General features: G+C 42.7%; 1 non-coding gene across 1 annotated transcript; it reads left to right on the plus strand.

The window, feature by feature from the left end:
* The first annotated feature begins 15,918 nt into the window (after positions 1-15,918).
* On the plus strand, positions 15,919-16,046 carry LOC121534393. Its single transcript, XR_005994624.1, has one exon. It is a non-coding gene; the product is annotated as a small nucleolar RNA ACA64 (small nucleolar RNA).
* Positions 16,047-16,416: the final 370 nt, after the last annotated feature.

Raw genomic sequence — 16,416 nt, forward strand, 5'->3', positions numbered from 1 at the left:
GATATGTACGTATGGTCACTGTAGGGACGATGTTGTCAATGCATGTATTAATGAAGCCGGTGACTGATGTGGTAAAGTCCTCAATCGGATGAATCCCGGAACATATTCCAGTCTGTGCTAATAAAAATCATTGGCCACTAGGAGCGCTGCCTCTGGATGAGCATTTTCTTGTTGGCTTATGGCCCTATATAGCTCATTGAGTGCGGTCTTAGTGCCAGCATTGGTTTGTGGTGGTAAATAGACAGCTATGAAAAATATAGATGAAAACTCTCTTGGTAAATAGTATGGTCCACAGTTTATAATGAGGTATTCTAACTCAAGCGAGCAGAACCTTGAGACTTCCTTAATATAGTTTGTTCTTCAGTGATTGTATATTCGCCAATAGAACATAGGGTAGAGGCGGTTTATTCACTCGCCTCCGTAGTGTCATCAGGGTGCCCCCACGTTGGCCTCTATATCGTCGTCTTTTCCTCTTCCAAGTGTTGGGATTAAGGCCTGGTCCTGAGTGAGCGGTATGTCTTGCGCGGCCGAGTCATTGATGTAGAATTCTTCATCCAAATTGAGGTTAGTGATCGATCCCAGCGCCATTTTCTTCTCTTCATGCTCCATTCCAATAAATATTGAGGGTCTTATTCTAGTGACATGATTATCGACGCTTGGCTGCTGTTTAACAAATTAAAATAATCTCGCTCTTTTGCCCATAATAATCTCATCATGTTGGTGTAGCCTTCCCGCACTGTATCTGCGAGCTGTTGGATAGCGCGCACGTGCCAAGACCAGAGTGGGCACATTCGCTACATAATGCAACATTTTTTATGAGAAAACCATCAGTAGAGTGTAAAATGCAATAGAAACCCATTTAACTTGTACTTTTTATTCGGTACATGAACGTTTAACTGCAAAAATGTGTATGTGAACTACGTACTCACGCACAGCCTTTGATGGAAACACATATTGCACATATTGTTTTTATTCAGATATCAGAATATTTACATAAAAATCTGTCGCCAGTTGGATGGAAACCTAGCTACAGACACACTTTTATCTATTTTATTTTTGCAATGTGCTCTGTTTGCCAAAATATACAGTGCATTTGGAAAGTATTCAGACCCCTTGACTTTTTCCACATTTTGTTACGTTACAGCCTTATTCTAAAATTGATTCAATAGTTTTTTCCCCCTCATCAATCTACACACATTACCCCATAATGACAAAGCAAAAACAGGTTTTTAGTCATTTTTGCAAATTTATATTTAAGAAAAAACTGAAATATCAAATTTACATAAGTATTCAGACCCTTTACTCAGTACTTTGTTGAAGCACCTTTGGCAGCGATTACAGCCTTGAGTCTTCTTGGGTATGACGCTACAAGCTTGGCACACCTGTATTTCGGGAGTTTCTCCCATTCTTCACTGCAGATCCTCTCAAGCCCTATCAGGTTGGATGGGGAGCGTCACTGCACAGCTATTTTCAGGTCTCTCTAGAGATGTTCAATCGGATTCAAGTCGTGCTCTGTCTGGGCCACTCAAGGACATTCAGAGACTTGTTCTGAAGCCACTCCTGCGTTGTCTTGGCTGTGTGCTTAGGGTCTTTGTCCTGTTGGAAGGTGAACCTTCGCTCCAGTCTGAGGTCCTGAGCGCTCTGGAGCAGGTTTTCATCAAGGATCTCTCTGTACTTTGTTCCATTCATCTTTCTCTCGATCCTAACTAGTCTCCCAGTCCCTGCCGCTGAAAAACATCCCCACAGCATGTTGCTACCACCACCATGCTTCACCGTTGTGATAGTGCCAGGTTTCCTCCAAACGTGACGCTTGGCATTTCTCATAGTCTGAGAGTCCTTTAGGTGCCTTTTGGCAAACTCCAAGTGGGCTGTCATGTGCCTTTTACTGAGGAGTGGCTTCAGACTGGCCACTCTACCATAAAGGCCTGATTGGTGGAGTGCTGCAGAGATTGTTGTCCTTCTGGAAGTTTCTCCTATCTCCACAGATGAACTCTGGAGCTCTGACAGAGTGACCATCGGGTTCTTGGTCACCTCCCTGATCAAGGCCCTTCTCCCCCGATTGCTCAGTTTGGCCGGGCAGCCAGCTCTAGGAAGAGTCTTGGTGGTTCCAAACTTCTTCCATTTAAAAATGGAGGCCACTGTGTTGTTGGGGACCTTCAATGCTACAGACATTTTGTGGTACCCTTCCCCAGATCTGTGCCTCGACACAATCCTGTCTCTGAGCTCTACGGACAATTTCTTCGACCTCATGGCTTGTATTTTGCTCTGACATGCACTGTCAACTGTGGGACCTTATATAGACAGGTGTGTGCCTTTCCAAATCATGTCCAATCAATTGAATTTACCACAAGTGGACTCCAATCAAGTTGTAGAAACATCTCAAGGATGATCAATGGAAACAGGATGCACCTGAGCTAAATTTCAAGTCTCATAGCAAAGGGTCTGAATACTTATGTAAATATTTATTTTTATTTTTGTATATATATATATATATATATATATATATATATATATATATATATATATATATCACATTTGCAAAAATGTCTATAAACCTGTTTCACTTTGTCATTATGGGGTATTGTGTGTAGATCGATGAGGGAAAATGTTTATTTAATCAATTTTAGAATAAGGCTGTAACGTAACAAAATGTGGAATAAGTCAAGGGGTCTGAATATCTTCCAAATGCACTATAAATACATTATTTTCATTCGAATTTAGAAAAGGCTATTTTTCCAACGATAACAGATAGCATCAGGGCAGTGCCCCCAGGTAGTTTCCTTTATTTGTTTCCTTCTCCATATCCAATAGTTTTTATCATTCTACTTTATATGGTAGAGATATAAGACAATGCCTTTAACGCTGAGATCCCATCGCAATTAAAAAGATGGATGACATAGAAGCTCTGTATGAGGGATTGAGATTGGCCTCTTTTCAGTGCCGGTCCCAGAACTCAGGCAAATTTCATAATCATTTTGGGGGGTTTGTATCATTTGATTTACACAACATGCCTACCACTTTGAATATGCAAAATATTTTCTATTGTGAAACAAACAAGAAATAGGACAGAAAAACAGAAAACTTGAGCGGGCATAACTATTCACCCAAAGTCAATACTTTGTAGAGCCACCTTTTGCAGCAATTACAGCTGCAAGTCTCTTGGGGTATGTCTCTATAAGCTCGGCACATCTATCCACTGGGATTTTTGCCCATTCTTCAAGGCAAAACTGCTCCAGCTCCTTCAAGTTGGATGGGTTCCGCTGGTGTACAACAATCTCTAAATCATACCACAGATTCTCAATTGGATTGAGGTCTAGGCTTTGACTAGGCCATTCCAAGACATTTAAATGTTTCTCCTTAAACCACTTGAGTGTTGCTTTAGCAGTATGCTTAGGGTCATTGTCCTGCTGAAGACTGAAACAGGTTTCCCTCAAGAATTTCCCTGTATTTAGCGCCATCCATCATTCCTTCAATTCTGACCAGTTTCCCAGTCCCTGCCGATGAAAAACATCCCCACAGCATGATGCTGCCACCACCATTCTTCACTGTGGGGATGGTGTTCTAGGGGTGATGAGAGGTGTTGGGTTTGCGCCAGACATAGCGTTTTCCTTGATGGCCAAAAAGCTCAATTTTTGTCTCATCTGACCAGAGTACCTTCTTCCATATGTTTGGAGAGTCTCCCACATGGCTTTTGGCGAACACCAAACGTGTTTGCTTATTTTTTTCTTTAAGCAATGGCTTTTTTCTGGCCACTCTTCCATATAGCCCAGCTCTGTGGAGTGTACGGCTTAAAATGGTCCTATGGACAGATACTCCAATCTCCGCTGTCGAGCTTTGCAGCTCCTTCGGGGTTATCTTTGGTCTCTTTGTTGCCTCTCTGATTAATGCCCTCCTTGCCTGGTCCATGAGTTTTGGTGGGCGGCCCTCTCTTGGCAGGTTTGCTGTGGTGCCATTTTCTTTCCATTTTTTTAGAATTTATTTAATGGTACTCCGTGGGATGTTCAAAGTTTCTGATAGTTCTTTATAACCCAACCCTGATCTGTACTTCTCCACAACTTTGTCCCTGACCTGTTTGGAGAGCTCCTTGGTCTTCATGGTGCCACTTGCTTGGTGGTGCCCCTTGCTTAGTGGTGTTGCAGACTCTGGGGCCTTTCAGAACCGGTGTATATATACTGAGATCATGTGACAGATCATGTGACACTTAGGTGGACTTTATTTAACTAATTATGTGACTTCTGAAGGTAGTAATTGGTTGCACCAGATCTTATTTAGGGGCTTCATAGCAAAAGGGGTGAATACATATGCATTAACCACTTTTCCGTTGTTTATTTTTTGAATTTTTACTTCACCAATTTTGACTATTTTGTGTATGTCCATTACATGAAATCCAAATAAAAATCCATTTAAATTACGGGTTGTAATGCAACAAAATAGGAAAAAACGCCAAGGGGGATGAATACTTTTGCAAGGCACTGTAGATGTCTCTGAGGGTATAGATGTCTGAGGGTATAGATGTCTTACTGAAGCAGACATTCTCAGTCAATCATCTGTGGAGAATGTTACAGTATATGGGGTGGAGGAATCTGAATGGCCAAGTAGTCCATAGCACCACTAGGCTACAGAATAAAGTACACTCTAAAACCATGAAACGTGACATGTTTATAACTTAAATGTCAGTGTTTAAAACATAAACATTAGGCATTTAGATTTGCCAATAAGTGTTCTCATCTTTAACACATTCATTTAGAACACAAGATTAAACATGTCAGTTTCCAACCAGGAGAACACAATATATCTCCTAAGTGTTCAGATTTTAAACATTAGTGTTTACTTTCCTATCATCTAAACTAATCCAATCTGTAAGGAGTTGGGCTACTGAGATGGTTGTTCCAGTTTAGATGGTTTAGGAGGTCTTGTTTATTAAGTCTTTCACCATAGCAGTCATTCTGCAGGTTTTGGGTGCTAAAATATTCCAATTGTTGGATATCCTCCCTCTGGCTGGATTCCGATAGGAATTACTAATCACTTCACAAACCAGCGTAGTGTGACTTGCTGGTCTGATGCGGCTCATGAGCCAGGATATTCAGACCACAATGTAGAGGAACTAGGCCATAACTAAAGGTCTTATGACATGTATAATATGTGGTCATTAAGGGTTTACTTTTAATTGACACACATTCTCTTAGACAGTCACTTGCTGAAGGCTTAATGAATAGGAGTTTTTGAATGCAACAACCATGTCTCTGTCACACAAAAAAACTGTCATGGGTGGGTATCTCTCACATTCACTCGAAAGGAATGCTGGGATATATGCAAATACGGCTTTACACCATACAGTAGTGTTTAAAACCTAAATGCCTTGAGCTGAATAAACGTGTTAATGTGTTTAAAAAGTGTTACAGCGAAATAAAATGCTCTGGTGTTTCCAATCTAAAGACTGTGATGCGTTTTTATTGAAATGTTAAATGCCTTGACGCGTTTAAAAAGTGTTACAGTGTAGTCCATACTATACCAGTTAAATGTGGCTGAGGAATCTGAATGGCCAAGTAGTCCATAGCACCAGTAGGCTACAGAATAAAATAGTCAATACTATACCAGTTATATGGGGTGGAGTAATCTGAATGGCAGTAGAGTAACAGAATAAAGTCCATACCCCAATATATTCAGATTTAGTACATACAGACAAAATCACATATTAAAATAGAAAAAACACAACAACAACAGAAAAGGCTAGGGTATATTGAGAGAATAATTACAAACAAGTCGGCAGGACAAGTAAATCTATACACACAGTAAATATAAGTAGTCCATACTACCAGTACACACACATACAGTGAGGGAAAAAAGTATTTGATCCCATGCTGATTTTGTACGTTTGCCCACTGACAAAGACATGATCAGTCTATAATTTAATGGTAGGTTTATTTGAACAGTGAGAGACAGAATAACAACAAAAAAATCCAGAAAAACGAATGTCAAAAATGTTATAAATTGATTTGCATTTTAATGAGGGAAATAAGTATTTGACCCCCTCTCAATCAGAAAGATGTCTGGCTCCCAGGTGTCTTTTATACAGGTAATGAGCTGAGATTAGGAGCACACTCAAAGGGAATGCTCCTAATCTCAGTTTGTTACCTGTATAAAAGACACCTGTCCACAGAAGCAATCAATCAATCAGATTCCAAACTCTCCACCATGGCCAAGACCAAAGAGCTCTCCAAGGATGTCAGGGACAAGATTGTAGACCTACACAAGGCTGGAATGGGCTACAAGACCATCGCCAAGCAGCTTGGTGAGAAGGTCACAACAGTTGGTGCGATTATTCACAAATGGAAAAACACAAAATAACTGTCAATCTCCCTCGGCCTGGGGCTCCATGCAAGATCTCACCTCGTGGAGTTGCAATTATCATGAGAACAGTGATGAATCAGCCCAGAACTACACGGGAGGATCTTGTCAATGATCTCAAGGCAGCTGGAACCATAGTCACCAAGAAAACAATTGGTAACACACTACGCCGTGAAGGACTGAAATCCTGCAGCGCCCACAAGGTCCCCCTGCTCAAGAAAGCACATATACAGGCCGGTCTGAAGTTTGCCAATGAACATCTGAATGATTCAGAGGAGAACTGGGTGAAAGTGTTGTGGTCAGATGAGACCAAAATCGAGCTCTTTGGCATTAACTCAACTCACCGTGTTTGGAGGAGGAGGAATGCTGCCTATGACCCCAAGAACACCATCCCCACCGTCAAACATGGAGGTGGAAACATTATGCTTTGGGGGTGTTTTTCTGCTAAGGGGACTGGACAACTTCACCGCATCAAAGGGACGATGGACGGGGCCATGTACCGTCAAATCTTGGGTGAGAACCTCCTTCCCTCAGCCAGGGCATTGAAAATGGGTCGTGGATGCGTATTCCAGCATGACAATGTCCCAAAACACACGGCCAAGGCAACATAGGAGTGGCTCATGAAGAAGCACATTAAGGTCCTGGAGTGGCCTAGCCAGTCTCCAGACCTTAATCCCATAGAAAATCTGTGGAGGGAGCTGAAGGTTCGAGTTGCCAAACGTCAGCCTCGAAACCTTAATGACTTGGAGAAGATCTGCAAAGAGGAGTGGGACAAAATCCCTCCTGAGATGTGTGCAAACCTGGTGGCCAACTACAAGAAACATCTGACCTCTGTGATTGCCAACAAGGGTTTTGCCACCAAGTACTAAGTAATGTTTTGCAGAGGGGTCAAATACGTATTTCCCTCATTAAAATGCAAATCAATTCATAACATTTTTTACATGCGTTTTTCTGGATTTTGTTGTTGTTATTCTGTCTCTCACTGTTCAAATAAACCTACCATTAAAATTATAGACTGATCATGTCTTTGTCAGTGGGCAAACGTACAAAATCAGCAGGGGATCAAATACTTTTTTCCCTCACTGTACATGCACACACACATAGATAGAGTGAGAGAGAGAAGTCAGTCCATACTGAAGCTCCAACTCTAGTCTCTATTGACCTGTCTTGCTCTACAATGTATAGCTGGAGGCAGGACCCAGTCAATTTGAGACTGGAGCAGGAAGTCACATACAACCAAGCATGAACACACACACACACACACACACACACATTGCTTTGTTACTCATTCATAACTCAATGATTTTCCTTTGATTATTTTAGCACATCTCCCTTCAGTCCTCAACTGGGTTTCTGCCAATTACAGTGCTGAAGTTGTACATTTGAAGTTATGCTATTCTGCCTATTTATAAACACCCAACTCACAGCACTAGCTCAGTCCTAGCACCCAGCCAGCACTGGAATAAGACACAGGGCTCTATTTGAACAAACCTAACGCAATGGTAAATCTAAGCTCAGGCGGTAGCTGCTATAGGTTCAGGGGTGTGTCAGAAATATTTTTTATATTTTCACTCTTACAATTATCCGTGCACTTGCTGGCGTTGGCGCGAAAGGGCTGTTTCAAAAAAAAATAATGTTGGTGTCTCTAGACTTGGCCCCTCACTGGCCAATCAGAACGTGCTCCATGGCGAAATATGTGGTTGCTTTAATGTAGGCTATTGCCTTGGAATCAACTCAAATTCCAATGTTAGTCCGTTATAGTTTGTTAAATTGCTTACAGAAACGAAACAACAAAATGTAGACATATCTTTGCTAAATACGTTAACTTGAACCCATTTGCAGTCCACATTGTTCTAACTGCATGGCTTCAATAGCATTCACACTGATATAGGGGCTAGGCCTACTGTAAATTGCATTATGGCTAAGCATAGCCATGCCAAACATTGTCAGTAAGCAATATTAAATTAATTATTGATAAGGCCTAAAAAGAGAACTAATAATTATAATCAAATTCTAACCAAAACGAAACAACAACTTGTTTTAAGTAGGCTATGTCACACTTACAGGCACAATAATTTATCCCTGTGGTATATAATATTAAAACAACGCAGACTATGGAGGGTTTTACGCACATCCAAACATTTCACACTAGCTGGACAAAGATCCAATATAAATAGAAAGGGAGAATGTCCACTCACGTTATACTGCTTCCAAATAGGCCTATGTTTTATGAACATAATCGGAACCATTTTACAGATCAGATCGCATTTACACATCTCCAGCAGTTGCATTGCAAGCGCGCCACGCACGTTCTCGCCATAAAACCAGGAAGGTGAATCATTCTAATAAGTTTGGTTGTAATACAATTTATGAAACACAAGTAATAACTTGTTTTAAACAACAACAATAAATACATTTCAAATGTAATAATATCGCAAACCACCAGGATAAAAAAATACCTGCATTGCTGTTGAACCAGCCTTTGTTATAGTAGGCCTAAGGGAGGGCTTGGGTTTTGAACAAATGAAACGGAAAACAAGCCATTTTTACAGGTTACAAATAACTTCTAAATACGAGGTTCACTGGGATTCACCGAGGTTTCATGATGGGCATGGACACATAGCATACATCATGGAGAGGGGACACGTATAGCCTACATCATGGAGGGGATTTTACGCACGTCTAAAATAGGACCTGCATGGTTAAAATAATGTGGGCCTGCCTACAATGCATAGATAAAAAGTGAATGTCAGCTCACTGTTTTACTTCTCTCAAACTTGATATTTTAATAAAGCTTTGCTGATTATGATTTATTTCCAAGCTGTCTCAGGAGCCAAACCCTTTATCGACAGTCTTGACTACTTCATGATTGCATTGAGAAGGACAAAAAATGCCTTAATTAAGAGGAGGGGAGGCTATGCTTGGTTTTTAACCAAATAAAACTAAATGGGAAAAAACGTTAGTTTTTTATGTTTCTATTTACGAAGTATACAGGCACCAAAAGCACAGGCTACTCTTGTTCAAGGCGCATATGGGCAGTGTGCGTCATGCCTGGATCGGCTGCGTTTCCGCTGTCAAAATTCATGCCATAACCAACTGCCCATGGTTGGTCTTAAATATCCCTATCAGAGCTGCCTGAAATTAGCACTTTGGATCATGTTTTTAAGGACACACCTAAAATATTTCCACCCCTCTCATCTGAGCGCAAGCGAGCTGATATAAGACGGGTAAATTGCAGAATCTGGCGTTAGGGCTGGAAAATGCCAGTGCACCAGTTTTTACATGACGAAATTGCAAACTAACCTGCGTTTCACACTAGCGCCGTCTTAACGCCAGCCGAAAATAGAGCCCACAGGCTGTGTAGATGGAACCATAGAAATGGAATCAATAGAACAGGCTTGGAACCTCTCACCAAGGCAATCTGGTAAACTCCTTATGGCATCATTCTGTCGATAGAGTAACATCAGCTGCCTTACCAGTTAAGTACATTTAACATTTTAGCCATTTAGCAGACACTCATATCCAGAGCGACTTACAGTAGTGAGTGCATACATTTTCATATGTTTTTTTCGTACTGGTCCCCGTGGGAATCGAACCCACAACCTTGGTGTTGCAATGATCATGATCATTAATATGTCTGTTTATACTCAGAAAAGCTGTACAGATATACAGGTACTGTGCTGTATTGTACAGTAGCCTAGCCATTCCACCGTTCTCTTTCTGAAGGGATGCAGGGAGTAAATGTATCTGATTTCCCCTTGGATTTAACACTGACAGGCTGACAGTCAGCCTACTATTGCTTCTGCTGAATTGGAGGTGTGTGTGTGTGTGTGTGTGTCTGTGTGTGTGTGTGTGTGTGTGTGTGTGTGTGTGTGTGTGTGTGCGTGCATACTGTGAGTGGTCATGAAAGCATCTCTGTGTTGTTATTTTTTATGTCAGACACATGCACACACTATGCACACACACTCCTACTCAGTCAAATATAAATGCTCAGAGAGACATTTACACACATTCATATTCAGGACAGGAGGAAATTATCAACGATCAGGCTGTGGAAATGTCAGAATCAATCAGCTAGTCCCTGACGAGCAGAACATTCCCTATGGCAAGAGAGAGGGAGGGAGGGAGGGAGGGGGGAGAGAGTAAGAGAGTGCGAGACAGACAGAGACAGAGACAGAGGCAGAGGCAGAGGCAGAGGCAGAGGCAGAGGCAGAGACAGAGGCAGAGGCAGAGACAGAGGCAGAGGCAGAGACAGAGGCAGAGGCAGAGGCAGAGACAGAGACAGAGGCAGAGGCAGAGGCAGAGGCAGAGGCAGAGGCAGAGGCAGAGGCAGAGACAGAGACAGATTGTAATCACTTCACCAGCACAATGAGTTTGTTCAGTGAGTCATTGGTAGCGGAGTCTACTTTCTAAAAAACTCTGCTGCCCTCTATAGGTAAAGCACTTAGCTCTTAGCCAAACTATTTAATGTAATGTGATCGTCTGCCACTAGAGTGTCCTGTTATACTGATAAATACAGAATGCCATAGATAGAGAGCCATTTACAATATCACTTGAAATTCAAACACAACACCATGGGAATACAATTCAAATAAACTCAATACTCAACATACTAATAACTTGGACGTCTCTGCACATACACTATATGTAAAAAAGTATGTGGACACCCCTTCAAATTAGTGGATTCAGCTATTTCAGCCACACCTGTTGCTGGCAGGTGTATAAAATCGAGCACACAGCCATGCAATCTCCATAGACAAACATTGGCAGTAGAATGGCCTTACTGAAGAAATCATAGACTTTCAACATGGCACCGTCATAGGATGCCACCTTTCCAACAAGTCAGTTCATCAAATTTCTGCCCTGCTAGAGCTGCCCCGGTCAACTGTACGGGCTGTTATTGTGAAGTGGAAACGTCTAGGAGCAACAACAGCTCAGCCGCCAAGTGGTAGGCCACACAAGCTCACAGACCGCCGAGTGCTGAAGCGCGTAGCGCGTAAAAATCGTCTGTCCTCAGTTGCAACACTCACTGAGTTCCAAACCGCCCTGAACGCAACGTCAACACAAGAACGGTTCGTCAGGAGCTTCATGAAATGTGTTTCTATGGCCGAGCAGCCACACACAGCCTAAGATCATCATGTGCAATGCCAAGCGTTGGAGTGGTGTAAAGCTCGCCGCCATTGGACTCTGGAGCAGTAGAAATGCGTTCTCTGGAGTGATAAATCACGCTTCACCATCTGGCAGTCCGATGGACGAATCTGGGTTTGGCAGATGCCAGGAAAATGCTACCTGCCCGAATGCATAGTGCCAACGGTAAAGTTGAGGAATAATGGTCTGGGGCTGTTTTTCATGGTTCGGGCTAGACCCCGTAGTTCCAGTGAAGGGACATTTTAACGCTACAGCATACAATGACATTCTAGACGATTCTGTGCTTCCAACTTTGTGGCAACAGTTTGGGGAAGGCCCTTTCCTGTTTCAGCACGACAATGCTCCAGTGCACAAAGCGAGGTCCATATAGAAATGGTTTGTCGAGATCGGTGTGGAAGAACTTGAATGACCTGCACAGAGCCCTAACCTCAACCCCATTGAACACCTTTGGGATGAATTGGAACGCCGACTGCGAGCCAGGCCTAATCGCCCAACATCAGTGCTCGACCTCACTAATGCTCTTGTGGCTTAATGGAAGCAAGTCGCTGCAGCAATGTTCCAACATCTAGTGGAAAGCCTTCCCAGAAGAGTATGAAAGTATTTTCAGTATGAAAATGTATGAACTCACTAACTGTAAATCGCTCTGGATAAGAGCGTCTGCTAAAATGACTAAAATGTAAAAATGAGTAGAGGCTGTTATAGCAGCAAAGGGGGGACCAACTCCATATTAATGCCCATGATTTTGGAATGAGATGTTCGACTAGCAGGTGTCCACATACTTTTGGTCATGTAGTGCATTAGGAAGATGGGGATATGACCCAACAATGTCCCCAGTATGACGTGTGTTTAAGTGTTAGTATTGCCAAATCTTGAACTCCATTATGTTTGCTTGGCATCAAAGTAACCCCAGCTTCTGTCCTCCAAGCCTCACCCTTCTCTCAGCCAACCCAACTGTTTAAACACTTACCCCTAGTATGTGTGCATTTGTGTATTTGTGCCTGTGTGTGTGTGTGTGTGTGTGTGTGTGTGTGTGTGTGTGTGTGTGTGTGTGTGTGTGTGTGTGTGTGTGTGTGTGTGTGTGTGGGATGCGTGCGTGCGTGCGTGCGTGAGTTTGGCGTGTGCGAGGCTGTGTGTGTTCTGGCCCAGAGTCAGCCCCAGATTAGCCCTCTGTAGGGGTGCAGGGAGAGAGACCGTGTGTGGTTTGATAATGAGTGAATGCTCAGACCCTTCATACACAATCAGGCCAGAAAAATTAAACTCAGCATGGTGGATTCATGTGATCATGGGGTATTTAATGACCATCATCTATGTAATGTTGACAGGTCATTTTTTATGTCTGAACATGCATAGACTAGCTAACTGCGGGGGTCAAAAGCAGTTAGTGAACTCGTTCATAGGACACTTTCTCTCTGTGGCTCACTGTGGCCATATGACTCTTTCTGTCACTCCAACAACTCCAGTTCAGATAAAGGCTGGAAGGCTTTGACCTCAGCATTTTGGGGTTTCTTGAACAAGAATACCGTGTGATGAATTATATTTTTTACTCTGTTTCTCATGTCCTATCCCTCCATTCCCTTCTCCCTCTCTCCTCTCTGAGTGTTCCACTAGGGGAACTGCCATTGCCAAGCCACTCCACATGAAGGAGTGGGGCTCTGTAAGAGGTTGAAGATGGGAGAGAAGGGGAGGTAAGGGGTTTGATGGGACTAGAGAGGGGTAGAGGAGAACCCTTTTCAGTCCTCTCCTCTCTTCTCTCCCCACCATTCAGAGCCATTGATATGGCTGACTGGACCTGCCTGTGTTTCTTTCTGTGGAACTTCACTCTTTCAGGAATCTGCAGCAGGCATGAATGAGTAATGTGTCTTTGCTGAGTCAATCTTTATACGCACACCATTCAGACACACACTCAACAAGCCATGTACACTGTGAACCCCACTTTGAACTGAAAACCCTCTTGATATACACACTCAAACGCATATTGAGCTCCTTAAACACACAAAGAGAGCCTAGAAACTGCTGAATGAATCTCTAAATAAACTCTGGATAAGTAGAGAATAAGATAGACTATTCTATTACAAAGAGCAGCATCTCTGTGTATAAGAGGAGAGAAAAGCAGAGTAAAGCTATGTGAACATTCACTCCACATGGCAGAATCACTCATGGAAAATATCTCTCTCATCCACCCCTCTCTTCCCGCTCCCCTCTGCAGTACCTTTCTCTATTCGTCTCTCTCTCTCTTTCTCTCTCTCCTTTTCTCTCTCCTTCTTGGTCTCTCTTTCTCCCTCTCTCCTTCTCTCCCCCCTTCTCTCTCTCTGTCTCGCTTTCTCCCTCATACTCTCTGTCCGCCTCTCCACCTCACCATCTCTCTATCTTTCTCTACCTCTCTTTTTCCCCCTCTCTCTGTCTCTCTACTTCACCCTCTCTACCCCTCTCTTTCTCTCTCCCTCTCTCTCTCACTCTATTTTTCTCTCTCCATCTCTCTCTCCCTCTCTTTTTCTCTCGCCATCTCTCTCTCCCTCATTCTCTGTCCTGTCAATGTTGGTTCTGCTCAAACTGTCTTTGTTTGTGTCCCTGGCTCCTCTAGAGGGGTGCAGCTGCATTTTTGTTTAACTGTTTAAAACCTGTGCTCTGTATTGTAAAATTGATGCTGTGGTTAACTTATACTAGTTTGTGTGGCTCTGTTCTTACATGTTTGTAGTAATATTATGTGGGTGTTGTGTAACTATTTCAGGGTTGAAGTTGGTTTGGAGCTGATTTGAACCTCTCTGTGGTTACAGTGTAAGCAGGAACATTGTGTTAGTAGAGGCATTATCAGCATGTCCCATGACCCTCCCTCCCTCATCTCTGCTTCTACTACTGCCATACGTTGGTGTCAGTCTGCTACCTTCAACTGATGGGCCTATATGGAATTCCTGAAACCTTTTTGATCTTTATCTGACATTAGTTATAGTGCCTAGTGAAAGTCTACACCTCCCTTGCACAGTCTTCACATTTTGCTGCCTTAAAGTATAAGCATATTACATTCTTTATTTTATTGTGGTGGCAGCATCATGTTATGAGTATACTTGTCACCGGCAGGGACTTGAGAGTTTGTCAGGATCAAAATAAATATGAAAGTAGCAAAGCGCAGGTTAAAAAATTACAGGAACCCCTTTCTCTGTCTTCTGAATACCTAACACCAGAACAGAGTTTTCTTTTTCAGCAGGACAATTACACAAATTGCAAAAGTCACACCAGAATGGCTTTCCAAGAGGTGTTCAGTGTTCCTGAATGGTCCAGTCTCAGTCCTGACCTAAATTTGTTTCAACGTCAGAGACAAGGTTTGCAACTCTATATTAGGAAGGTATAGAGGTGTTTGGTATACTCTGTGTATGTTGCCTTAAGAGAATCTTATTCAAAATTATTCACAGCTGTAATGGCTGACAAAAGTGCTTCCACCAGGTATTAACTCTGGGGTGTGAAGACATACGCAATCAAGACATCTTTGTTTTTTAATTAAGAACATTTTCACTTTGAAAATGTACAGTAGGTTGTGTAGATCAATAGGAAAAAAAAATCGAATTTAATAAATGTTTTGATTGAATTTTAAGGCAGCAAAATGTGAAAACTGTACAAAGGGTGTGTTGTCCTGCTTAAAGACTTCTCCAAGTCTGGCCTCTGCCCGCGGAGAGAACTTTCACCTCCTTCAGAACTACTTCAAGGTACAACATAAGTGTTTGTGTTTATATCCTCGATAAGGCTGAATGAATAAATCTAAAGTAATATAATATCAAATATGGTATAAGATTACTGAGACGTACCCCATGTCCTCCTGCTCTAACCTCTGACCCCTACCCACAGGTGTGTCTGCGTCATCTCGGGGCCCATGTGTGTGGGCTGTTTGTGGAGGTGGAGGTGGAGGGGGTTCAGTTTGGCCGTCATCTAGATGCCCTGCTGCCCCTTATCGAGAAACATTACTCTTTTACAAATACAACTTTTAAAATATAGAACTATTTAAAAAGGTATGCTTCCAAAAGCATTATCAAAGCATGATGTAGGTATTTATCTTTTCATTACTATCTCATATAACCTGTGCTAACAGCCGCTCTATATCTGTCTCTGTGTCATTGAGGAGGAGCAGGATGAGAAGGCAGCAGACAAACTGCTGTTCAGCTACCTGACCCTGGTCATCAAACTCACCAAGGACTGTAGCCTCCTGGAGCTCAGCAAGCCTCAGGACACACTCACTAACATCCTGGGTAAGACACTACAACAATACCTATAACCTGGTCCCAGGTCTGTTTGTGCTGCCTTGCCATCTGTTTGTGCTGCCTTGCCATCTGTTTGTGCTGTCTTGTCATTGCGACCATAGGAATTGGCACGACAGCACAAACAGCTCAGAGACTAGGCTTTACTACCTCTGGATATCATATCTGTGACGGGGGCCCAGTGTGAAAATCACCTCAGATATCTCAGTTGTCTGGAGAGAGATAACTGGGGCTACAGTACTGTGGTAAATTAAGCTTATTGCCTGCTCTGTACAGCAGTGTGATTAAACTAATGTGCCTACAATTGTTCACCTGAAATGTCTATTTTTGCATGTTTCTCACCTCTTGTTCTTTGGGTTGATGATGATGGCTATTTAGAACTATAGATCTAGATCAATTCATCGACTATTGAATTGATTTATCAAATAAATAGATTACTCTCTGAACTGCTGGCTTACCCCTTGGTGTAATAGTGTAATATTTCCCTCCACCAGGTCATGTTGGGACCAACCTGTGCTTCCCCCGCTGTTGGGTGTGGCTGACCGCCTCTCAGCTATTTAGTCAGCTGTTTGCTGCCTTCCGGCTGGACCAGCTGTCAGCCCGCTGGAGGGAGGACACCACAGAGGAGGGCAGTGCCAACAACACCACACCAGAGCCTGTTGCTACTACATTCCTT

Source organism: Coregonus clupeaformis, chromosome 20, assembly GCF_020615455.1.
Source record: "Coregonus clupeaformis isolate EN_2021a chromosome 20, ASM2061545v1, whole genome shotgun sequence".
NCBI classification, from domain to species: Eukaryota; Metazoa; Chordata; class Actinopteri; order Salmoniformes; family Salmonidae; genus Coregonus; species Coregonus clupeaformis.